Raw genomic sequence first — 25,589 nt, forward strand, 5'->3', positions numbered from 1 at the left:
TAGTAATGATTAAGACTTTTAGGAAGGCGGGACCTTGGGAAAGCAATTGAGAAGGACCGTTTGAAATAATCGACACAATGGGTCAAGATCCTTGTTCAAAAACAGAAAAGACTGTGAAAAATACCCGTAGGCAGCAGAAGCTGTGGGTACATGTTGACCAGTGTAAATTATATGTTTCTAACTAAATTCTGTTCTTGCAGGAACACAGTTCTGCAAGAAAATGGAGAAACAAAGCAGTTAACTATTGAAAGGAGAACCTCCAGAGAAACAGCAATACAAGAATCGTGACATCAAGATAGCATAGTTTTTTGATAGCTGTGTTGTTTGAACAGTACCAAAAGCCAATTGAAATTGATGATCAGACAAAGGATTTACCACAGAAGATATTGTTATTGCATAAGATAAGAGAAGTTCGAGTGGATCGACTCCTGACATCAGACATTGATACATCAAGAGACATTGTTGGACAAATTAGATTCGGTTATGGCTCCAGAGATCAACCTTGTTTGACTATATTTTTTGAGCATACCTCAGAGATCACGGTTCATGCAACAGTAGGACCAAAAGCCAAATTCACACAGTCACAGGGGAATTATACCCATAATAATCAGACAGGTGTTTGGGAATGTCATCCTACTGAGTCCATGTGGTGGTTTATAACAATTAAGGGAGAAGAACATGCACAATGGACAGGTGATGTTACCAATGAAATGTTAACATCAGGGAAAATGGGGAGATCAAAGACAGAGATTTGGCATAAAACTCAGTCTTATGGTAAAATCTTGGATCCTTCACTGCTTTCTATATCAGCAGGGGATGATGATTGGACTAGGGTTTGGAACTTTCAGGTGGAAAGAGAAATAGCTATGGTCAAAGTATCTTTTGTGTTTACGGTAACTAATTCTATAGCACCTGAAGTTAGAGTTAATCCCCATAGTGTGAAAAGCCAAGAGGAATTGAAACCTATAGAACTACAATGTGGGACAAGGTTACTATTACCCCAGGAAGCATCACTCGTTTGGTCAAAAGGGAAAACATCTTTAGGAAGTTTTACAAATAATCCAACTCGTATACTTCATAAGGGTCAAATGGGGGATGTACATTGGAATGGTATACATTTTATGCTTAGATTAGATAGTCCAACTCGTAAAGACTCTGGGATATATGAATGTTGTGTATTACTGAAAGGAGATTACAAACACTGTGACAGAGCAAATGTCAGTGTTTGGTCCCCTGAAGACAATTTGTGTACTGGTACTAGACTCAAACCATCCAATCCTTTTCAGGTTAATTACTTTCAATCTAAGCCATTGTTGAGGAATGGATCGTTTGTAACCCTAGTTTGGACTTTTAACATGACTGATTGGAAAATATCCACTTGGTTTCCTCAATGTTTGTCACACCTTACTAACATGGAAAAAGGTCTTGCTCAATGGTTTGGACAAAATCCATTGAGAATGGCAAGAAGTAGACGAGGTATTATTGAGGGAATCTTGGGGGGTGTTGGTTCGGTAGGAAGCTTACTTAATACTATGGATATAAATACTCTTAAATCCGATTTGGGATCCGTGAGTTATGTTGGAAGTCAGGGAGCAAAAGTACAAAAAGGGTTAAATCAGTTATTGGAAAAAATGGTTCTAAGTTCTGCTACTGTGATTGGGTCGTCTGTATCTCACTTACAGGATGCCACTTTAGACTTAATAGAGAGTCAAGAGGAGAATCAAGTGTCAAGGGCATGCCTGGAAATACAGATAGAATATTCCACTAATCTAAAGATGATTGCACAGGCTTTACAGAGTGGTATTATACCTTTGGGTTTGTTGAAAAGCTTACCTGACAAATATAGTTTTGGTCTGGGTCATATTGATTTGTGGATTAATAAATGGATGGGTTGTGATCAGGATTTTTGTATAGGGACATCTTTAATCCCAGTGGCAGGAGTTGAACAAGTAGTGGTACCAGTAACAGTTTTAGGAATTCCAGTCAGTGACACACAATTGATTCATTATAATTTAAGGTATACAGATTTTGTATTTGATGGGGAAAATCTGGAACAATTAGATGTTTCAGCTTGTCTTCATTTTGTTTCTAAAGTAATATGTCTTCCAGGGCAAGAAAAGGTTGTCTATCATTCTTGTTTTCACAATCATTCATCATGTGAGGCCAGGATTGAAAGTGTTACATCTATGCATGAATTAATGACTCAAGTAAAGATAGGGAAAGTTTGTTTTCAAGTAATGAAGGAGGAGTCATTGGTCAGAGCATTCTTTTCAAATTGTATGCATAATGAAACTCTTCACAGAGGATTAAATTGCATAGAAGGTGATTTGAAAAAGTTGGAGATAGATGGGAAAAAGTTTAATGTCTCCACTATAGGCACAGAGCGTTTAAAAACACTACCTCAGCAATTTAATCTGACACAGATAGACCATTTTCCTTGGAAAACATGGACAGAGGAAATAAAGAAAGATAAGGGATTATTGGCCATGTTAAAGCAACAATTGAAAGATGCAGAAATTGTTTTCCAACATAAACAAGGTGAATTAGAACAAATTCAACATCAATGGAATGATAAGTCTGGAGTTAATTGGTGGTCAAATTTTAAAAAATCAGTAAATATGTGGTCACAATCTTCGGTAAAATCCGCAGCTGGTAATATATTGTTAAATCCAATTGTTATTATAGCTATACTTGTTTTATTATGTATTGTTTATCAAAGTTTTCTTATGTGTAGAATAGGTAAGATATATAAACAAGTTAAGTATGAAGTAGATAAGGGAGATGGAATATTAAGGGAAATGATAAAAAGAGCACAATCCTCTCATTCCATAACAAATGTAGAGAAAAGGGTGTCTCATGCTAATGATTATCATATGGTCCCAGTTAAAGTATGATGTGATTGTAGTATAAATGTGATACGAATGTGATACGAATGGTGAGTAAATGTGTATATTTGAAAAGATATGATAAGGATATTATCCTATCATCAGGGGGAATTGTAAAAGATTCTAACACATTTAACATCTCTTTTAACCCTAGTAATATGAAATGGACCATATATAATTATTGGTATAGGCAATAGTCAAAGATATGTAATCATTGTTCATAAATAAATGATTATTAAGATATATTAATATGTTTCAATGATAGGCTTCAAGGTTTCCTTGACCTTAAGATATGGAATGAAGGATTTGCTGAACAGGCGTTCTATAGATAGGATAGTAACTTGCTAATGCATGGTATAGTTGTAACTCTAAAAGGGCATTACAATATACGTACAGTGACTACCTAAAATAGGATTTCGACGTGTAAAGATCTTAGTGAGCATGTTTACCCAATTAGGTGAAGACCAATAGACTGACATCACTATCCAAGGCACATATAAGCTAGGCTTTTGTAAGACATGGAGAGGCATGGGAAGAGAGGTCGAGAGAAGATGTACTTGCCATCCACGGACTCTTCACGTCCCAACACTCCCTCCCTCCATCCTCAGGAATGCATAGGACAGATGTCATGAACTAAATTCCTCTCCAAGTTTTTGTAAGACTTGTTTCGTATTTTTGTTAGCTACTTTTTATATTCTTCGTCTATTTTTGTTCGTATTAAATGTTTTACCTTTGTTTGCATCTAAGTGACTCTGCCTATTTTTGACGCACATACATTTATATGTGTTCCAATTATTTGAAGTTTGTATTTGGCCCCGAATATATTTTATTACAGGAAGGAAGAAGGATTATACTTGTCTGTAATATAAATGATGTTACCTATACCATGGTTAGCCTATATGCCCCATCAGAAGGATCGACAAGATTTCTCAATTCAGCTATGGAAACAATAGAAAAAATCTCTAAAGGCTCATTGATTATAGCAGGCGACCTGAATTGCATAATCGATATTGAAAAAGATACTAAGACTTTGAAGAACCGTAAATCAGATGCGTGTTTAAAAACCAGGGCCAAAGCATTTTCCGATTCTCTATTTAAACATGGCCTTTATGATGTGTGGAGGGTGCAACATCCTGAGGAAAGAGACTACTCTTTCTTCTCGAATGTACACCAATCATATTCACGCATTGATTATTTCTTAATGCCTGGTCACTCTTTGGAAATCTCTACTACCTCTCCTATCCAAGGCACATATAAGCTAGGCTTTTGTAAGACATGGAGAGGCATGGGAAGAGAGGTCGAGAGAAGATGTACTTGCCATCCACGGACTCTTCACGTCCCAACACTCCCTCCCTCCATCCTCAGGAATGCATAGGACAGATGTCATGAACTAAATTCCTCTCCAAGTTTTTGTAAGACTTGTTTCGTATTTTTGTTATCTACTTTTTATATTCTTCGTCTATTTTTGTTCGTATTAAATGTTTTACCTTTGTTTGCATCTAAGTGACTCTGCCTATTTTTGACGCACATACATTTATATGTGTTCCAATTATTTGAAGTTTGTATTTGGCCCCGAATATATTTTATTACAGGAAGGAAGAAGGATTATACTTGTCTGTAATATAAATGATGTTACCTATACCATGGTTAGCCTATATGCCCCATCAGAAGGATCGACAAGATTTCTCAATTCAGCTATGGAAACAATAGAAAAAATCTCTAAAGGCTCATTGATTATAGCAGGCGACCTGAATTGCATAATCGATATTGAAAAAGATACTAAGACTTTGAAGAACCGTAAATCAGATGCGTGTTTAAAAACTAGGGCCAAAGCATTTTCCGATTCTCTATTTAAACATGGCCTTTATGATGTGTGGAGGGTGCAACATCCTGAGGAAAGAGACTACTCTTTCTTCTCGAATGTACACCAATCATATTCACGCATTGATTATTTCTTAATGCCTGGTCACTCTTTGGAAATCTCTACTACCTCTCTAATTGGAAATATCTCATGGTCTGACCATGCCCCAGTATTTATTTCTATCAAGGATAACCCTCAATATAGAACAAGAACTCGTTGGAGACTCAACGAATCTCTTTTAAAAACAGAATCCGATAAGATAGATCTGATAAAACAAACAACATCTTTTTTGGAGCATAATGATAATAATGAGACCTCAGATCTAAATTTGTGGTGCACCCTAAAATGTGTTCTTAGGGGACACTTAATAAAAAAGGGTGCTTGGATTAAAAAACAGAGAGGTAAAGAACTTGCCGATCTGTATATTGAGTTGGCAAAACTTGAGAGACTAAATAAACAATATCCATCCAGAGATTTCTCGAAGCAGTTAGAGACTATTAAAGAATCGATAATCATTAAACTTAAAATTAAAACTGAAACAATAATGCAAAGATTGAAATCTAGTTGGCATTATGGAAATAATAGAGTAGGGAAAAATCTTACTAAAAGATTGAAGGCACAAATTGAATCATCTAGAATAAAAAAAATTATACACAATGGAACAACTTGTATATCACCAACACAGATAGGCAATGCCTTTAAACAATATTATGAAACCTTATATAATTTACCCGAACCTAAGATTGCTACTACTGATATAGCTCAATTTTTAGAGACCTTGCATCTTCCAAAACTTTCTGCAGAAAAATTAATACAATTAAATCAACCACTAACAACTCAAGAGACTACTATTGCAATTCTTAATTTGAAAAAAGGGAAAGCTCCAGGCCCTGATGGCTTTTCAGCTATATTTTTTCCAATCTTGAACTCAGTAATTTCTCCCATCCTAACAAAATCTTTTAATTCTATTTCTACTGGAAGAAGTTTTCCAAAAGAGATGTTGGAGGCGAGTATATCGCCAATTCCGAAACCAGGGAAGGATCCTTCACTGGTTGCTAACTACAGGCCAATATCTCTCATCAATTTAGATGTGAAGATATATTCTAAGATCCTGGCCTCTAGATTGGCTCGAATAATACGAGATTTGATACATCCAGATCAGGCAGGATTCATTCCTGGTAGGGCGGGAGAAGAAAATACGCGCAAAATCTTCAATATCATTGAATATATACATAGATATAAAATCTCTTCAGTTATAGTAGCTTTAGATGCCCAAAAGGCATTTGATAGGGTCAATTGGAAGTTCTTAGCTGAAACACTTCAAGCATTTGGTTTAACAGGTCTTTTTCATGACCTAACTATGGCCTTATATACATCTCCGGTCGCAAAGATTAGAGGCCCTTTTTTAGACTCAGATATGTTTCACATTTATAATGGTACAAGGCAGGGCTGCCCGTTAGCTCCCCTGTTATATGCTCTAACAATTGAGCCTTTAGCTGCCTATATTAGAAACTCTTCTAATATTCATGGTATAAATATTGATAAACATGAATATAGTATTACCTTATATGCAGACAATGTTTTATTAACATTATCTGCACCCTTATTATCTATCCCTGCTTTTTTAAAAGGAATAGAAAAATTTGGATACTATTCTAATTACAAACTTAATTTATCAAAGACTCAGATGATTCCATTTTATCTCTCTGAGTCTCAGATATCTATAGCTCATGGGCATATTCAAAATAATGATCAGACACATCAAATTGATTATTTGGGGATTATAATCGGACCTATACTAGAAGATATCGCCAATATAAATCATAAGAAACTTTTTCTAGAAATAAAATCTTCTCTAGCAAATTGGATGAAACTTGAATTCTCTTGGATGGGTCGTATTAATATTCTTAAAGCTTACATAATTCCCAAAATTTTATATCTTTTTCGATTAATACCTTTTTATGTTTCGAAAGATGTTATCTTAAAATGGGAAAACTTACTATCTCAATTTGTTTGGGCAGCTAAAATAATAAGATTACCCTCGGAGCTTCTTAAAAGACCTATTGAATCTGGGGGTTTAGGTTATCCTGATATAAAGGAACTATATGAAGCCTCTCAAGTAGCTTTTATGATGGCCTGGGGCTCTATAAAAGAGAAAAGCTCTTTGGGTTGGTATAATATAGAGAAATATAATCTTAAAAATCTCGACCCTTTCTTGTTGTTCTGGCTACCTCAATCCCAATTTCAGAAGAAAAAATTTCCGAGCTTAATAATTGCAGACATATTATCCTCTTTCTATAGAATCAAAAAAAGGTTTGCAAAAGGGATTCCATTTACAAAAAATTGTCCCCTGGATGTTCTATCATTTTACATACCTGATCTTGTACTGGACAATTGGAAAATCTCAGGAATAGAGCAGATAGGGGACCTTTATTTAGAGGGAAATCTGGCCTCTTTCTCTCTTATGACTGATAGATATATATTACCGTCAAGAGAAATCTTTAAATATATCAGATTAAAACATTTCTTAATATCAAACCCACCACCTGAATATAACCCTTGGTTGAAATTTATTACTTCGTGTATTTCTAAGGGAACACTGTCTAAGATTTTGAAATTTTTTAAAGATAATAAGACTCTTGATAAGTCTAAGGCACACAAACAATGGGAGAAAGAATTGGAAATTTCTATTCCCTTAGATTCTTGGTATAAAACATGGCAATTTACTAAAAAAGCAACTCACTGTATAAATCTTCAAGAACTCTTTTTTAAGATTATATATAGATGGTATATGGTCCCTACACGTATAGTTAAATTTCAACCAAAGAATGGAGACAGGTGCTGGCGATGCCATCTCGAATTAGGATCGCATAAACATATTTGGTGGGATTGTCAAAAACTAACTCAGCTTAAGATAAAAATATCTGAGCTTTATTTGGAATTGTTTGGGTCATATTTGGAACTCTCCCCTCAAAGATTTTTGTTTCATTTAGAGTTTATAGATATTAATAGTAATGAGCAGACCTTATGGGTTAATATACTTTTGGCGTTTAAAATCTGTATTGCTAGATATTGGAGAAAACAGGATTTGCCACATTGGCAAGAGATTAAATTGCAAATAAATTTACAAAGTAATGTAGAAAAATATTTTTTTCTGAAAGAAGCTAACTCAAGAGAGAGGTATGAGTGCATTTGGCAGAAAAGGTTTCAAATAATAGATTAAAAATTCCCTGTGCAGTAATACAACCACAGCACTGCTCCAACGGCCTTTGTTTTAGAACGATTTTGGCCTTGATAATTTATAATCTCCCTCTCCTCCCAAAGAAACACTGAGCGTTTGAATACTTAAAATTATTATTTTTTAATGCTATGAGCTTTAAGGGAATACAACAAATATTCATATATGAATGTCTATGTATATGTTTCTATGTTGTTATGTACCATATGTATTTTAATGTTTTGTCTAACATCAGTCAGAGGAAGGACAGTGGTCATAAAAAGCATATTGTGGCATGTGAAGTAAAGGAAATATAGTTATGTTTCTCTATGAGAAACGTATCCACACATTTTTTCGCAAACGTTACATGCAGACCGCGTGGCCTAATGGATAAGGCGTCTGACTTCGGATCAGAAGATTGAGGGTTCGAGTCCCTTCGTGGTCGGAGTTGCTGGAGCTTTGGTTCTGTTGTTCTTTAAAGTTCTTCCATATCAATGGAGGTCAGGCAAGTGGAAACCAAGATTTCAATAGTTTCTTTCCATGTTACGTGTCACCCAAGATCTTTAGTCCCTCTTGGTATGAAAGGCAGACATGTCAAAACTAAGATTTCAATGTGCCATATGATCACCGAATGTAACCCCATCTTGGCCTACACGGTACCTCTACGGATAGTGCGTTGTTGCGAGATTTGATTCAATCAAAGTTGTCTGCAATTTACTCTTTCAAAAACTTTCAGCAAACATGAATTCTTTTTCCAACTATTGTTATGAAGACTTTGGCTCAAAGCGGCTCCATAAGAGTCACAGGCACCCTTGATTTTCTGTTGTACACTTCCTAATCTCTTTCCCCCAAGAAATCTATGTGACAGCTATTGGAAAGTATCTACACCTGGTTCGTTATTTTCACCTCTTTCGGTATGTCTTGTCTCCAAAGTGCGGAATAAGACTCTCGCGTTCCGTCCAGACCTCGTTGCTTAATGGGTAAGGTGTCTGACTTTGGATTGGAAGATTGCGGATTTGAGTTGTCTTGAGGTTGCTGGTGATTTAGATCCCCAGGTTACTGTTCTTTTGAGTCTAGAGATTGTACATTGCTGTCTTATGTTATGAAATCAATGTCTTCTGCAATGTACTCTTTAAACGCTTAAATTCAATCTTGGATTCTTTCTCAAAAAATTGTTGAATTAAACGAAGCTCAAAGCACAAAAAGAGATGACTGTCAGAAGTGGGATTTGAACCCACGCCTCCACATGGAGACCAGAAGACCCTCACAGAGAGAAGATAGCATTACTTGAGTCTGGCGCCTTAGACCACTCGGCCATCCTGACAAGCTACTGCTGCTACGAAAGAAGATATTTTTTTTACATAGTTTCAAGGCAAGGGACTAGCTCTTAGGGGACCTTTTGCCACTGCATTGGTTTAAAGTGGCTTCATTAGAGTCACAGGGTAAGCAGACTTGAGATCCTGCATGTGAAGGCTAAGATTTCACATGTGTTTTTTGATGTGCCATATGTCCACCAAACTTATCGCCCCCTGGTCATGCAGGGTTCTTCTACGTATTGTGCGTTGCCACCACCTTTAATGAAATCAAAGTTGATTGCGATGTACTGTTTCAAACACTTAAAAGCAAACTTTAATTCTTTCTCCAACTATTGTTATGAAGACTTTGGCTCCAAGTGGCTCCATAAGAGTCACAGGGCACCCTTGATTTTCTGTTGTACATTTCCTAATCTTTTTGCCCAAAGAAATCTATGTGATCATCCTTTGTATAATGTGCCACAGGGCCCACTACTGAAACACATTTCACACTAGAGTAAAATCTGTCAATTGTATTACAGACATTTTTCAGAGACAATTTGTGGATATTGCAACCTAAAACTAAACAAGCACATCAAATGCAGTCAACCACTGGAAAAAAAACACCACTCTAGTGGGACTCGAACACACAACCTTTGAATATTGGCATTATTTTCGCATCAAAACTTTAATCTTACAAACGGAGCGCTAAACTGCTTTCCACACTTGTGTTAGATAGTTCTATTGTTTCAGATTACCATAATTTCTCACAGACAAATTGTGGATATTTGGAAATACAATTTAATGCTTCAATTAAAATCTGTCAGATTAAGATCTGTCAATAGTATTACAGAAATTTTTCAGAGACAATTTGTGGATATTGCAACTTACAACTAAACAAGAACATCAAATGCAGTCAACCACTGGAAAAATAACAACACTGGTGGGACTCGAACCCACAACCTTTGAATGCCTTGTCAAGTGCTAGAAGTCCAATACGCTATCCACTGCGCCAAAGAGCCTCGATACGTAGACAGAAAACGTCATGAAACCACCTATCTGACTCACGCATAATCCTTCGTACATAGATGTTTCAAATGCATTAGTCGTTTCTGTGTCCTATGTTTGTCTGCGTGTTCTTAATTAACATCAGTCAGAGGAAGGACAGTGGTCATAAAAAGCATATTGTGGCATGTGAAGTAAAGGAAATATAGTTATGTTTCTCTATGAGAAACGTATCCACACATTTTTTCGCAAACTTTACATGCAGACCGCGTGGCCTAATGGATAAGGCATCTGACTTCGGATCAGAAGATTGAGGGTTCGAGTCCCTTTGTGGTCGGAGTTGATGGAGGTTTGGTTTTGTTGTTCTTTAGAGTTCTTCCATATCAATGAATGTCAGGCAAGTGGAAACTAAGATTTCAACAGTTTCTTTCCATGTTACGTGTCACCCAAGATTTTTAGTCCCTCTTGGTATGAAAGGCAGACATGTCAAAACTAAGATTTCAAGTGTTTTTTTTCAATGTGCCATATGATCACCGAATGTAACCCCATCTTGGCCTACACGGTACCTCTACGGATAGTGCGTTGTTGCGAGATTTGATTCAATCAAAGTTGTCTGCAATTTACTCTTTCAAAAACTTTTTTTTTTTTTTTTTTATTAGACCACATCACATACAATATAAAGAAAAACATATATATAAGCAGAAAGTGCCGATAATAAATATAGCAGCATATGTATACATATATTCATCATTCCACTTATAAATATAGCAGCATATATGTGCAGATATTCATCATTCCACTTACAGAGAATGGAACAAGTTTTTCTACTTTGTATATATAAGTTATTGATGCGTCTAAAATTGCAATATAAAACATATACAACACAATTAGACCGGGATTACAGCAAAACTTCCCAGTCTATACCCCACAACGAGAAAAAGAAGAAAAACAAAAAAAAACCCAAAAAAACCCAAAAAAAACCACAAGAAAAAAAGAATCACCAACAAACCATCCATACAATACATTCAAACTGTCAAGCCAAGTTGATATAATCAGTATGTTTATACGTTATGTTATAAATTTGGGAGAATGTCAGGGTGCCGAGTCAGCCACGGTCTCCAGATGTTATGGAATTTCTGTAAACACTGGTGAGATAGAAAAAAGCCACGTTCCATCAAACATTGATGGCTGATTTGATTCACCACATGATCCAAAGAAATAGATAATGATTGTAGCCATTGTCTAGCTAAAATTATCTTCATGGCTAGCAAGCATTGTACTACAAAAGCCCTTTGGTTAAATCGAAATCCGTTTAAATCAAAATGTAGTAGGGCTCTTCGCATAGTAGGTGCTATGTTTTGATTTAAAGTATCAGAAATGAGCTTAAATATATCTTGCCAAATACTTTGGATCTGTGGGCATTCCCACCAGATATGGGAGAATGATCCTAAAGAAGAACGGCATCTCCAACAGAGAGGGGACGCATTATAATTAAATTTACACTGTTTCACCGGGGTTATATACCATCTCCACATTATCTTGTAATGCAGTTCAATCATGTTGAGGCAATGCGAAATTTTATTAATTTCAAATAAACTACCAATCCATATATTTAAATCTATCAGACACTTTAAGTCTGATTGCCATGATTTTAATGCAATATGAACAAGGGGAGTTTCTATTTCTTCAAGCAGTATATACCACTTTTTTAGGCTTTTTAGAATAATTTCTGTAGAAAACATATCGCAGATCTTTTGACTCAAAATAGATGAGGACTGCACATACAAATGAGATCTAACATAGAAAGTTATCCTAAAGACATTGAAGGACTCCAGATTGCCGAATTCAAATTCCTCTGAGAGCTGAGAGAACGTTTTTGTTTTATCCTGTATCAAAATATCTATAATCCTTTTATTCCTATAGTTGGTCCAGTTTCTCAAATTTAATTGGGAGATATTATACTGGAGAGTTTCAAGCGGAGCTGTTGAAACTATTTTATTACGGAGGCCTAATCAAGGCTTAATATACTCCCAAAACTCCATAGAACTATGGAGAGTAATTGGTAGGTTATTTCTAATTGATTTAAGCTTAAAATGATGTAGCCAAAGTATGCATTCCAGATTTGAGAAGCCTGTCAACTCTTGCTCAATCACAAACCAATCTAACAACGGGAGCCTGACCGGAATCATTTGAAGAAGATATAACCATTTGGGGACTATATAGGATCTAATGACATTCATTCTACCAAGCCAAGAAATAAAAAGGCCTTTCCACTCTTTAATTTGCTTAATCAATTCATCTCGTAATTTACTAAAGTTAACTTCTATAATTTCCGAAATCTTGATTGGGATTACAACCCCCAGGTAGTCGATTTTATCGGTCGCCCAAGAGAATTCGAAGGATTCCTCAATGCTAGTTTTTGATGAAGCCGAGATATTCATCATTACAGCTTGTGTTTTTGTGATATTCAATTTATAATTCGAGAAGCTGCTAAATAAATTAATTTCGGCCATCAAATGATCAACTGAATTTAACGGATCATACAGAGATAGTAATATGTCATCCGCGTATAGACAAAGTTTATTTTCCAAATCACCAATTCTTATTCCTTTAATGCTTTTATTGAGTCTAATTCTCGAAGCTAATGGTTCTAATGTGAGAATATATAGCAAAGGTGCCAATGGGCAACCTTGTCGAGTCCCGTTATTTAATCTAAAACGTTCCGATTTAAAGCCTTGACCAACTACCATTGCGGTTGGTGTTGTATACAACGCCATAACAGCTCGAATAAAGCCTTCACCAAAGCCATAAGACCTCAATGTCTGTTCTAAGAAGGTCCAGTTAACCCGGTCAAAGGCCTTTTCCGCGTCCAAAGCCAAGAGGATTGATGGAATTTCATGAGTGGTTACATATTCTACTATGTCAATAATCTTACGGACATTATCACTAGATTGTCTTCCTTTTATAAAGCCAGACTGATCTCTACAAATTAACTGTGGGCACAATGGTTTTAAACGGGCAGCTAGTATTGAAGAGTATATTTTAGTATCCAAATTAATCAAAGAGATTGGCCTATAATCGGCACTCTTTCCCAGCTTTAGGTATAGGAAGAATAATAGCCTCCAACATGCCATTAGGAAAGGACTTATTTGCGCTGATTTCGTTGAACATACTTGTTAGGTGCGGAACTATCAATTTGGACAGTTTTTTATAAAACAGTGCTGTATATCCGTCGGGACCAGGAGCTTTACGTACTTTTAGTTTTTTTATCGCTACATTTACTTCACTCTCCAAAAAGGGAGCGTCCAATTGTTCTATCAATGTATCAGTCAACTTCGGCAATCTGGAGTCCTGCAGATATTGTCTCATCTGTACATCATCTTGGGATTGACCTACAATATTATACAGGGATGTATAAAACTTACCAAAAGATGTCCCAATATTATCAGGACTAGAAATATATTTATCCCCATCTATAAGTTTAAGAATTCGATTTTTTAAATTTCTATTTTTTAATTGGTTGGTAAGCTGTTTCTCTGCCCGGTTCCCAGCGTAGTAGAATTTTTGCTTTAACTTAATCAAATTATAATTTGCTTTACTTATTAAACGGTCCTCAATTTCTTTTTTGATTTTAATCATATTCATAATGTCTTGTTCTCCATGAGATTGACCGCACTTCCTTTTTAAATTACTCAATGAAATATATAGATCAGACAATTTTTCTTTTCCTTTTTTCCTATTATATGCATCTTTTTTAATTAAATATCCTCTCAAGACACATTTATAAGCGCACCAGATATTACCCAGACTCATATTATGCGTCAAATTCTCAAGAAAAAACTGAGTGGTCGTCTGGGAAATGTAATCAAGAGAATCCTTACAGCCTAATGATGATTCATTTATCCAAGGGCGTAAAGTCAAATGAAATTTCTTTTCTATTTCCAGACAAACTGGATCATGATCTGTCCAGGCTGCATTTCCTATACTAATGCGCTTACAATCTGAAATCACGTTCGCTGTAGTTAATATAAGATCTATACGTGAAAAAGTCTTATGTCGACCCGAAAAAAAGGTATAATCTTTGTCTGCCGGTCTCAACGTCCTCCAAATGTCATAGAGTTTATATTTACCAAGAGTAATACTGAAAGCATTAGATAAATTAACTTGATTTCTGTTAGGAGTTCTACCTCGGGGACTGGGAGTGTCCAATACTGCATCAGGAGCACAATTAAAGTCCCCCATACACAAAAAGGTTCCCTGGGTATATTTCTGAATTTTTTGTAGTGTGCCATTTAAGAAATGGTTCTGTTTATAATTAGGTGCATATATATTCAAAATAGAAAATAATCTCTCGTCTAATTTACACACTATGAAAACATATCTAGCGTGAGAATCCTTCTGCTTATAGATCAACTCAACTTTAATTTTATTTGAGATTAGGATAGCTACACCTCGCTTTTTCCTGCTAGGTAACGATGAATGTTCAAGCACCATATATCTTTTATTGTTCAGTCTGTAGATATCTGCATTTTTCAAATGTGTTTCTTGGACGCAACATATGTCTATATGATGATTATTTATATAATTGAATAGCGAATATCTGTTATGAGGCAGATTTAAACCTTGAACATTCAACAAAATAATCTTAAATAGATCTTCCATGTTTCGGATGGTTATTATAACTAACATAAACCTGATAAGGCTTGACACCCTCACAATCCATACATCCTACATCCACACACAAATAACACAATTTACAAAAATTAATGGAAGCCCAAATACTATCCAAACATCGGAGAAAAAACCCAACATTCTCCCAGGATATAGTAACTCCACCTTTTTGAGGAGCTATACGGGAACTAATCTATATTGAGGAAAGAATAATAAATAGACCAAATGGGTGAGGGGGGGAAAAAAAAACAAAAAAAAACCGAAAAAAAAAAAATAAACAAAAAAAAAAAAACTAGTGTATTTGGCAGTTAATCATATTAATCTTGTCTATGCCAAAATTAATCCTAAGTGATCAATAAAGATATCTTAGGGAAATAAGATCCCGTAAAAATATAAAAGATTTAAGTTATAAGTATAATTATGTGTTAAGTGGCATATATCGTGAAATTAGAAACACCATACTCCAAATGGTAAAATGCTTTATATCTAATTACATTTTTTTTTAAAACTAAGTGTGGATTAAATTATATCATTATTGCATATGTACATACCCTTCAAATCCATTAATTCACCAATACCTGTAGTTTAATAATAGCACAAGTGAATATTCCTCCTACACTCCTTCAAAAACCATATAATATGAGATTACACCTATATAATTTTGTATAAATAACACACACTAAAAAAAAAAAAAAAAATCCCCCCCCAGAAGTCGCGCATCCGCGAGATTATTATTGCAAACCATGTACTACATTTCCTTTAAGCCAACTCCTAGCTTCATCAACCGTTGATAGCTTAACTGGTTGATGCTGAGCGGACATAATAAACAATTTTACTGGGAATCCCCACGAGTATCTAATATTTTGCTCTCTCAAAATCTTGGTCACTTCTTTAAATTCAAATCTCTTTTGTCTAGTAAATAGAGAGAGATCTTGAAAGAACATTAAGTTTTGAAATTTATCTACTTTCGGAACATATTTACTTGTTGCCAATAATATTTTGTATCGTATAAAGAAAGTTGAGAAGCGAATAATTATATCTCTGGGTTTTCCTTCAGCAAGATTCTTTGGTTTTAACGTTCTGTGTACACGTTCAATCATATCGTCTCTATCAACATCACGGATGCCCATATCTAAAAACAATTCTTTCAAATACGTTCTGATAGAGTCCTGCTTAATATCCTCCGAAATGCCATGTATCCTTAAGTTCTTCCTGCGTGTGCGATCCTCGGCGTCATTTAATTTTTGTTCCAGGTTTCTTATGATGTTCTCTTTATGGTTAAGGTCATCTTTAATTGATTTTAACTCTAATTCAAGAAACTCATTCTTTTGCATAATTAGATTGAAACATTCTTGCGTTTTTTTAAATTCACTTTTCCACTCCATGTTCACTTTCATGAGTTCATCTTTAAATGAGTTCAGCTGAGATTCCATACATAATTGCAAATATTCTTTGGTAATCATTTGAGTAGATTGTGCTGCAGGACTTAAAGAGTGTCTTCCAATTTCATCAATAGTGGAATCAGATAAGCACACAGATTCCTCCATTTTCCTATGAACCTGGGGTGAAAATAGCATAGAAATCTTTTTTTCTTTTTTTTGGTCTAGATCTCTTTTCTCTCTTTTTTTTGATTTTGGATCCTCTCTTTTTGACGCCATCGTGTCCTCTTTATTATTGTAAATATCGAAATAAACAAATAAAAAGATTATGACTATATTTTTTTTCTTTTTCTTTTTCTTTTTATTTTTTACTTGTTTTTTCCTCTCCTTTTCCTTTTTTTTTTTTTTTCTTTCTTTTTTTTCTTCTTATAACCACAGTTCAAGTATTGAGTGATAATCAAAATTTTATAAATTCATTAGTGAAGTATGTGTCAAAATTCATTAGTGAAGTATGTGTCAAAATATGAATCAAAATATATGATCCCAAAATCAATAATTTATATATAGACCATGATCCACTAGTTGATTAGAATCACAGAGACAAATCAAATTTCACCTCCTTCCAAGCTTGATTAGATTAAGGTGTCCTATTCCAGCATAATTATAATAATTAATAATTTAAATTAGATTTCAACATGATTAGAAGACGCAAGCCGTATCACGTAGTGGAGATAAACTGGATCAGTTAATTCCATCCAAATCTGAATTCATGTGTATAGATAATGGGTTGATAACATAATTGATAGCATGATTGATAGCATGATTGGTAAAGTTGAATTCATATAAAGGGATCAATTTTCTTACTCCTGTGTAGCTTGATTAAATTATAAAGTCTGTTTTCCAACATGATTAAGTTATAAAGTCTGTTTCCAACATGATTATAGTACTTTCAATATATTAGTATAATCATACATTTTTTCCCTTTTCCTTTTCTTTTTTCAATGGAAATATCCCTAGATCTGTTACCAAATTAGAATGTCCTCCACCATCATGATTGTAATATAGACAGGTTCCAAAAAATAATTCCAATCTTGATCCAAAAATAAATAAATAAATAAATAAATAAATAGAAAGTACTTTTGACGATTTCCAGGAACTCTGAAGATCCCACTCGGACACCTGCCACAGCTCCTCAGGATCAAAAATCTGTAGCGCGTTTCCCCGCCAAATATTAGATTTCTCTCGGTCTCATTCCAGCTTCCAGCATAACGGCAACATAGCCGAGTCCTTCAATATGGAGCATCAATCGGTAGCTGCCACACCTCAGGATGTTCTCCCGGGGTTGCTGCAACCGAAGAACTTCCAAGGAAGCCGGGGGAAGAAACCGTACGCTAGCCACACGCTGAGAGTTCGCAGCAAGATCGTCAGGCATACCGGGGAGGCAGATCGCAGGACGCCATCACCTGAAGTTCATCCCGCACGCTCCAACGCTCCACCCCGTGAGGGTCTCACGTCATCACACCACCGTCCAGTTTTTTTTTATCTTCTTTTTCCAACTATTGTTATGAAGACTTTGGCTCAAAGCGGCTCCATAAGAGTCACAGGCACCCTTGATTTTCTGTTGTACACTTCCTAATCTCTTTCCCCCAAGAAATCTATGTGACAGCTATTGGAAAGTATCTACACCTGGGTCGTTATTTTCACCTCTTTCGGTATGTCTTGTCTCCAAAGTGCGGAATAAGACTCTCGCGTTCCGTCCAGACCTCGTTGCTTAATTGGTAAGGTGTCTGACTTTGGATTGGAAGATTGCGGATTTGAGTTGTCTTGAGGTTGCTGGTGATTTAGATCCCCAGGTTACTGTTCTTTTGAGTCTAGAGATTGTACATTGCTGTCTTATGTTATGAAATCAATGTCTTCTGCAATGTACTCTTTCAACGCTTAAATTCAGTCTTGGATCTCAAAAAATTGTTGAATTAAATGAAGCTCAAAGCACAAAAAAAAGATGACTGTCAGAAGGGGGATTTGATCCCACGCCTCCACATGGAGACTAGAAGACCCTCGCAGAGAGAAGATAGCATTCTTGAGTCTGGAGCCTTAGACCACTCAGCCATCTTGACAAGCTACTGCTGTTAAGAAAGTAGATATTTTTTTACATGGTTTCAAGGCAAGGGACTAGCTCTTAGGGGACCTTTTGCCACTGCATTGGTTTAAAGTGGCTTCATTAGAGTCACAGGGTAAGCAGACTTGAGATCCTGCATGTGAAGGCTAAGATTTCACATGTGTTTTTGGATGTGCCATATGACCACCAAACTTATCGCCCTCTGGGCATGCAGGGTTCTTCTACGTATTGTGCGTTGCCAACACCTTTAATGAAATCAAAGTTGATTGCGATGTACTGTTTCAAACACTTAAAAGCAAACTTTAATTCTTTCTCCAACTATTGTTATGAAGACTTTGGCTCCAAGTGGCTCCATAAGAGTCACAGGGCACCCTTGATTTTCTGTTGGAAATTTCCTAATCTTTTTGCCCAAAGAAATCTATGTGATCATCCTTTGTATAATGTGCCACAGGGCCCACTACTGAAACACATTTCACACTAGAGTAAAATCTGTAAATTGTATTACAGACATTTTTCAGAGACAATTTGTGGATATTGCAACCTAAAACTAAACAAGCACATCAAATGCAGTCAACCACTGGAAAAAAAACACCACTCTAGTGGGACTCGAACCCACAACCTTTGAATATTGGCATTATTTTCGCATCAAAACTTTAATCTTACAAACGGAGCGCTAAACTGCTTCCCATACTTGTGTTAGATAGTTCTATTGTTTCAGATTACCATAATTTCTCACAGACAAATTGTGGATATTTGGAAATACAATTTAATGCTTCAATTAAAATCTGTCAGATTAAGATCTGTCAATAGTATTACAGAAATTTTTCAGAGACAATTTGTGGATATTGCAACTTACAACTAAACAAGAACATCAAATGCAGTCAACCACTGGAAAAATAACAACACTGGTGGGACTCGAACCCACAACCTTTGAATGCCTTGTCAAGTGCTAGAAGTACAATACGCTATCCACTGCGCCAAAGAGCCTCGATACGTAGACAGAAAACGTCATGAAACCACCTATCTGACTCACGCATAATCCTTCGTACATAGATGTTTCAAATGCATTAGTCGTTTCTGTGTCCTATGTTTGTCTGCGTGTTCTTAATTAACATCAGTCAGAGGAAGGACAGTGGTCATAAAAAGCATATTGTGGCATGTGAAGTAAAGGAAATATAGTTATGTTTCTCTATGAGAAACGTATCCACACATTTTTTCGCAAACTTTACATGCAGACCGCGTGGCCTAATGGATAAGGCATCTGACTTCGGATCAGAAGATTGAGGGTTCGAGTCCCTTTGTGGTCGGAGTTGATGGAGGTTTGGTTTTGTTGTTCTTTAGAGTTCTTCCATATCAATGAATGTCAGGCAAGTGGAAACTAAGATTTCAACAGTTTCTTTCCATGTTACGTGTCACCCAAGATTTTTAGTCCCTCTTGGTATGAAAGGCAGACATGTCAAAACTAAGATTTCAAGTGTTTTTTTTTCAATGTGCCATATGATCACCGAATGTAACCCCATCTTGGCCTACACGGTACCTCTACGGATAGTGCGTTGTTGCGAGATTTGATTCAATCAAAGTTGTCTGCAATTTACTCTTTCAAAAACTTTTTTTTTTTTTTTTTTATTAGACCACATCACATACAATATAAAGAAAAACATATATATATAAGCAGAAAGTGCCGATAATAAATATAGCAGCATATGTATACATATATTCATCATTCCACTTATAAATATAGCAGCATATATGTGCAGATATTCATCATTCCACTTACAGAGAATGGAACAAGTTTTTCTACTTTGTATATATAAATTATTGATGCGTCTAAAATTGCAATATAAAACATATACAACACAATTAGACCGGGATTACAGCAAAACTTCCCAGTCTATACCCCACAACGAGAAAAAGAAGAAAAACAAAAAAAACCCCAAAAAAACCCAAAAAAAACCACAAGAAAAAAAGAATCACCAACAAACCATCCATACAATACATTCAAACTGTCAAGCCAAGTTGATATAATCAGTATGTTTATACGTTATGTTATAAATTTGGGAGAATGTCAGGGTGCCGAGTCAGCCACGGTCTCCAGATGTTATGGAATTTCTGTAAACACTGGTGAGATAGAAAAAAGCCACGTTCCATCAAACATTGATGGCTGATTTGATTCACCACATGATCCAAAGAAATAGATAATGATTGTAGCCATTGTCTAGCTAAAATTATCTTCATGGCTAGCAAGCATTGTACTATAAAAGCCCTTTGGTTAAATCGAAATCCGTTTAAATCAAAATGTAGTAGGGCTCTTCGCATAGTAGGTGCTATGTTTTGATTTAAAGTATCAGAAATGAGCTTAAATATATCTTGCCAAATACTTTGGATCTGTGGGCATTCCCACCAGATATGGGAGAATGATCCTAAAGAAGAACGGCATCTCCAACAGAGAGGGGACGCATTATAATTAAATTTACACTGTTTCACCGGGGTTATATACCATCTCCACATTATCTTGTAATGCAGTTCAATCATGTTGAGGCAATGCGAAATTTTCTTAATTTCAAATAAACTACCAATCCATATATTTAAATCTATCAGACACTTTAAGTCTGATTGCCATGATTTTAATGCAATATGAACAAGGGGAGTTTCTATTTCTTCAAGCAGTATATACCACTTTTTTAGGCTTTTTAGAATAATTTCTGTAGAAAACATATCGCAGATCTTTTGACTCAAAATAGATGAGGACTGCACATACAAATGAGATCTAACATAGAAAGTTATCCTAAAGACATTGAAGGACTCCAGATTGCCGAATTCAAATTCCTCTGAGAGCTGAGAGAACGTTTTTGTTTTATCCTGTATCAAAATATCTATAATCCTTTTATTCCTATAGTTGGTCCAGTTTCTCAAATTTAATTGGGAGATATTATACTGGAGAGTTTCAAGCGGAGCTGTTGAAACTATTTTATTACGGAGGCCTAATCAAGGCTTAATATACTCCCAAAACTCCATAGAACTATGGAGAGTAATTGGTAGGTTATTTCTAATTGATTTAAGCTTAAAATGATGTAGCCAAAGTATGCATTCCAGATTTGAGAAGCCTGTCAACTCTTGCTCAATCACAAACCAATCTAACAACGGGAGCCTGACCGGAATCATTTGAAGAAGATATAACCATTTGGGGACTATATAGGATCTAATGACATTCATTCTACCAAGCCAAGAAATAAAAAGGCCTTTCCACTCTTTAATTTGCTTAATCAATTCATCTCGTAATTTACTAAAGTTAACTTCTATAATTTCCGAAATCTTGATTGGGATTACAACCCCCAGGTAGTCGATTTTATCGGTCGCCCAAGAGAATTCGAAGGATTCCTCAATGCTAGTTTTTGATGAAGCCGAGATATTCATCATTACAGCTTGTGTTTTTGTGATATTCAATTTATAATTCGAGAAGCTGCTAAATAAATTAATTTCGGCCATCAAATGATCAACTGAATTTAACGGATCATACAGAGATAGTAATATGTCATCCGCGTATAGACAAAGTTTATTTTCCAAATCACCAATTCTTATTCCTTTAATGCTTTTATTGAGTCTAATTCTCGAAGCTAATGGTTCTAATGTGAGAATATATAGCAAAGGTGCCAATGGGCAACCTTGTCGAGTCCCGTTATTTAATCTAAAACGTTCCGATTTAAAGCCTTGACCAACTACCATTGCGGTTGGTGTTGTATACAACGCCATAACAGCTCGAATAAAGCCTTCACCAAAGCCATAAGACCTCAATGTCTGTTCTAAGAAGGTCCAGTTAACCCGGTCAAAGGCCTTTTCCGCGTCCAAAGCCAAGAGGATTGATGGAATTTCATGAGTGGTTACATATTCTACTATGTCAATAATCTTACGGACATTATCACTAGATTGTCTTCCTTTTATAAAGCCAGACTGATCTCTACAAATTAACTGTGGGCACAATGGTTTTAAACGGGCAGCTAGTATTGAAGAGTATATTTTAGTATCCAAATTAATCAAAGAGATTGGCCTATAATCGGCACTCTTTCCCAGCTTTAGGTATAGGAAGAATAATAGCCTCCAACATGCCATTAGGAAAGGACTTATTTGCGCTGATTTCGTTGAACATACTTGTTAGGTGCGGAACTATCAATTTGGACAGTTTTTTATAAAACAGTGCTGTATATCCGTCGGGACCAGGAGCTTTACGTACTTTTAGTTTTTTTATCGCTACATTTACTTCACTCTCCAAAAAGGGAGCGTCCAATTGTTCTATCAATGTATCAGTCAACTTCGGCAATCTGGAGTCCTGCAGATATTGTCTCATCTGTGCATCATCTTGGGATTGACCTACAATATTATACAGGGATGTATAAAACTTACCAAAAGATGTCCCAATATTATCAGGACTAGAAATATATTTATCCCCATCTATAAGTTTAAGAATTCGATTTTTTAAATTTCTATTTTTTAATTGGTTGGTAAGCTGTTTCTCTGCCCGGTTCCCAGCGTAGTAGAATTTTTGCTTTAACTTAATCAAATTATAATTTGCTTTACTTATTAAATGGTCCTCAATTTCTTTTTTGATTTTAATCATATTCATAATGTCTTGTTCTCCATGAGATTGACCGCACTTCCTTTTTAAATTACTCAATGAAATATATAGATCAGACAATTTTTCTTTTCCTTTTTTCCTATTATATGCATCTTTTTTAATTAAATATCCTCTCAAGACACATTTATAAGCGCACCAGATATTACCCAGACTCATATTATGCGTCAAATTCTCAAGAAAAAACTGAGTGGTCGTCTGGGAAATGTAATCAAGAGAATCCTTACAGCCTAATGATGATTCATTTATCCAAGGGCGTAAAGTCAAATGAAATTTCTTTTCTATTTCCAGACAAACTGGATCATGATCTGTCCAGGCTGCATTTCCTATACTAATGCGCTTACAATCTGAAATCACGTTCGCTGTAGTTAATATAAGATCTATACGTGAAAAAGTCTTATGTCGACCCGAAAAAAAGGTATAATCTTTGTCTGCCGGTCTCAACGTCCTCCAAATGTCATAGAGTTTATATTTACCAAGAGTAATACTGAAAGCATTAGATAAATTAACTTGATTTCTGTTAGGAGTTCTACCTCGGGGACTGGGAGTGTCCAATACTGCATCAGGAGCACAATTAAAGTCCCCCATACACAAAAAGGTTCCCTGGGTATATTTCTGAATTTTTTGTAGTGTGCCATTTAAGAAATGGTTCTGTTTATAATTAGGTGCATATATATTCAAAATAGAAAATAATCTCTCGTCTAATTTACACACTATGAAAACATATCTAGCGTGAGAATCCTTCTGCTTATAGATCAACTCAACTTTAATTTTATTTGAGATTAGGATAGCTACACCTCGCTTTTTCCTGCTAGGTAACGATGAATGTTCAAGCACCATATATCTTTTATTGTTCAGTCTGTAGATATCTGCATTTTTCAAATGTGTTTCTTGGACACAACATATGTCTATATGATGATTATTTATATAATTGAATAGCGAATATCTGTTATGAGGCAGATTTAAACCTTGAACATTCAACAAAATAATCTTAAATAGATCTTCCATGTTTCGGATGGTTATTATAACTAACATAAACCTGATAAGGCTTGACACCCTCACAATCCATACATCCTACATCCACACACAAATAACACAATTTACAAAAATTAATGGAAGCCCAAATACTATCCAAACATCGGAGAAAAAACCCAACATTCTCCCAGGATATAGTAACTCCACCTTGTTGAGGAGCTATACGGGAACTAATCTATATTGAGGAAAGAATAATAAATAGACCAAATGGGTGAGGGGGAAAAAAACAAACAAAAAAAACCCGAAAAAATAAAATAAACAAAAAAAAAAAAAACTAGTGTATTTGGCAGTTAATCATATTAATCTTGTCTATGCCAAAATTAATCCTAAGTGATCAATAAAGATATCTTAGGGAAATAAGATCCCGTAAAAATATAAAAGATTTAAGTTATAAGTATAATTATGTGTTAAGTGGCATATATCGTGAAATTAGAAACACCATACTCCAAATGGTAAAATGCTTTATATCTAATTAAATTTTTTTTTAAAACTAAGTGTGGATTAAATTATATCATTATTGCATATGTACATACCCTTCAAATCCATTAATTCACCAATACCTGTAGTTTAATAATAGCACAAGTGAATATTCCTCCTACACTCCTTCAAAAACCATATAATATGAGATTACACCTATATAATTTTGTATAAATAACACACACTAAAAAAAAAAAAAAAAAATCCCCCCCCAGAAGTCGCGCATCCGCGAGATTATTATTGCAAACCATGTACTACATTTCCTTTAAGCCAACTCCTAGCTTCATCAACCGTTGATAGCTTAACTGGTTGATGCTGAGCGGACATAATAAACAATTTTACTGGGAATCCCCACGAGTATCTAATATTTTGCTCTCTCAAAATCTTGGTCACTTCTTTAAATTCAAATCTCTTTTGTCTAGTAAATAGAGAGAGATCTTGAAAGAACATTAAGTTTTGAAATTTATCTACTTTCGGAACATATTTACTTGTTGCCAATAATATTTTGTATCGTATAAAGAAAGTTGAGAAGCGAATAATTATATCTCTGGGTTTTCCTTCAGCAAGATTCTTTGGTTTTAACGTTCTGTGTACACGTTCAATCATATCGTCTCTATCAACATCACGGATGCCCATATCTAAAAACAATTCTTTCAAATACGTTCTGATAGAGTCCTGCTTAATATCCTCCGAAATGCCATGTATCCTTAAGTTCTTCCTGCGTGTGCGATCCTCGGCGTCATTTAATTTTTGTTCCAGGTTTCTTATGATGTTCTCTTTATGGTTAAGGTCATCTTTAATTGATTTTAACTCTAATTCAAGAAACTCATTCTTTTGCATAATTAGATTGAAACATTCTTGCGTTTTTTTAAATTCACTTTTCCACTCCATGTTCACTTTCATGAGTTCATCTTTAAATGAGTTCAGCTGAGATTCCATACATAATTGCAAATATTCTTTGGTAATCATTTGAGTAGATTGTGCTGCAGGACTTAAAGAGTGTCTTCCAATTTCATCAATA

The 25,589-nt window shown here is 35.3% G+C and overlaps 4 non-coding genes across 4 annotated transcripts; 3 read left to right on the plus strand and 1 right to left on the minus strand.

Annotated features, from left to right (window-relative positions):
- Positions 1-8,335: 8,335 nt before the first annotated feature.
- On the plus strand, positions 8,336-8,408 carry TRNAR-UCG (transfer RNA arginine (anticodon UCG)). The gene has a single exon. It is a non-coding gene; the product is annotated as a tRNA-Arg (tRNA).
- A 768-nt stretch (positions 8,409-9,176) lies between these two features.
- Positions 9,177-9,287, minus strand: TRNAL-CAA (transfer RNA leucine (anticodon CAA)). Its single transcript has 2 exons — positions 9,250-9,287; positions 9,177-9,222 (listed from the first exon to the last, which is right to left on the minus strand). It is a non-coding gene; the product is annotated as a tRNA-Leu (tRNA).
- Positions 9,288-10,524: 1,237 nt separating this feature from the next.
- TRNAR-UCG (transfer RNA arginine (anticodon UCG)) lies at positions 10,525-10,597 on the plus strand. The gene has a single exon. It is a non-coding gene; the product is annotated as a tRNA-Arg (tRNA).
- A 9,066-nt stretch (positions 10,598-19,663) lies between these two features.
- Positions 19,664-19,736, plus strand: TRNAR-UCG (transfer RNA arginine (anticodon UCG)). The gene has a single exon. It is a non-coding gene; the product is annotated as a tRNA-Arg (tRNA).
- The last annotated feature ends 5,853 nt before the right edge of the window (positions 19,737-25,589 follow it).

Source organism: Sceloporus occidentalis, unplaced genomic scaffold (genome assembly GCF_023333645.1).
Source record: "Sceloporus occidentalis isolate IW3139 unplaced genomic scaffold, rSceOcc1.0.p SCAF_102, whole genome shotgun sequence".
Lineage (NCBI taxonomy): Eukaryota > Metazoa > Chordata > Lepidosauria > Squamata > Phrynosomatidae > Sceloporus > Sceloporus occidentalis.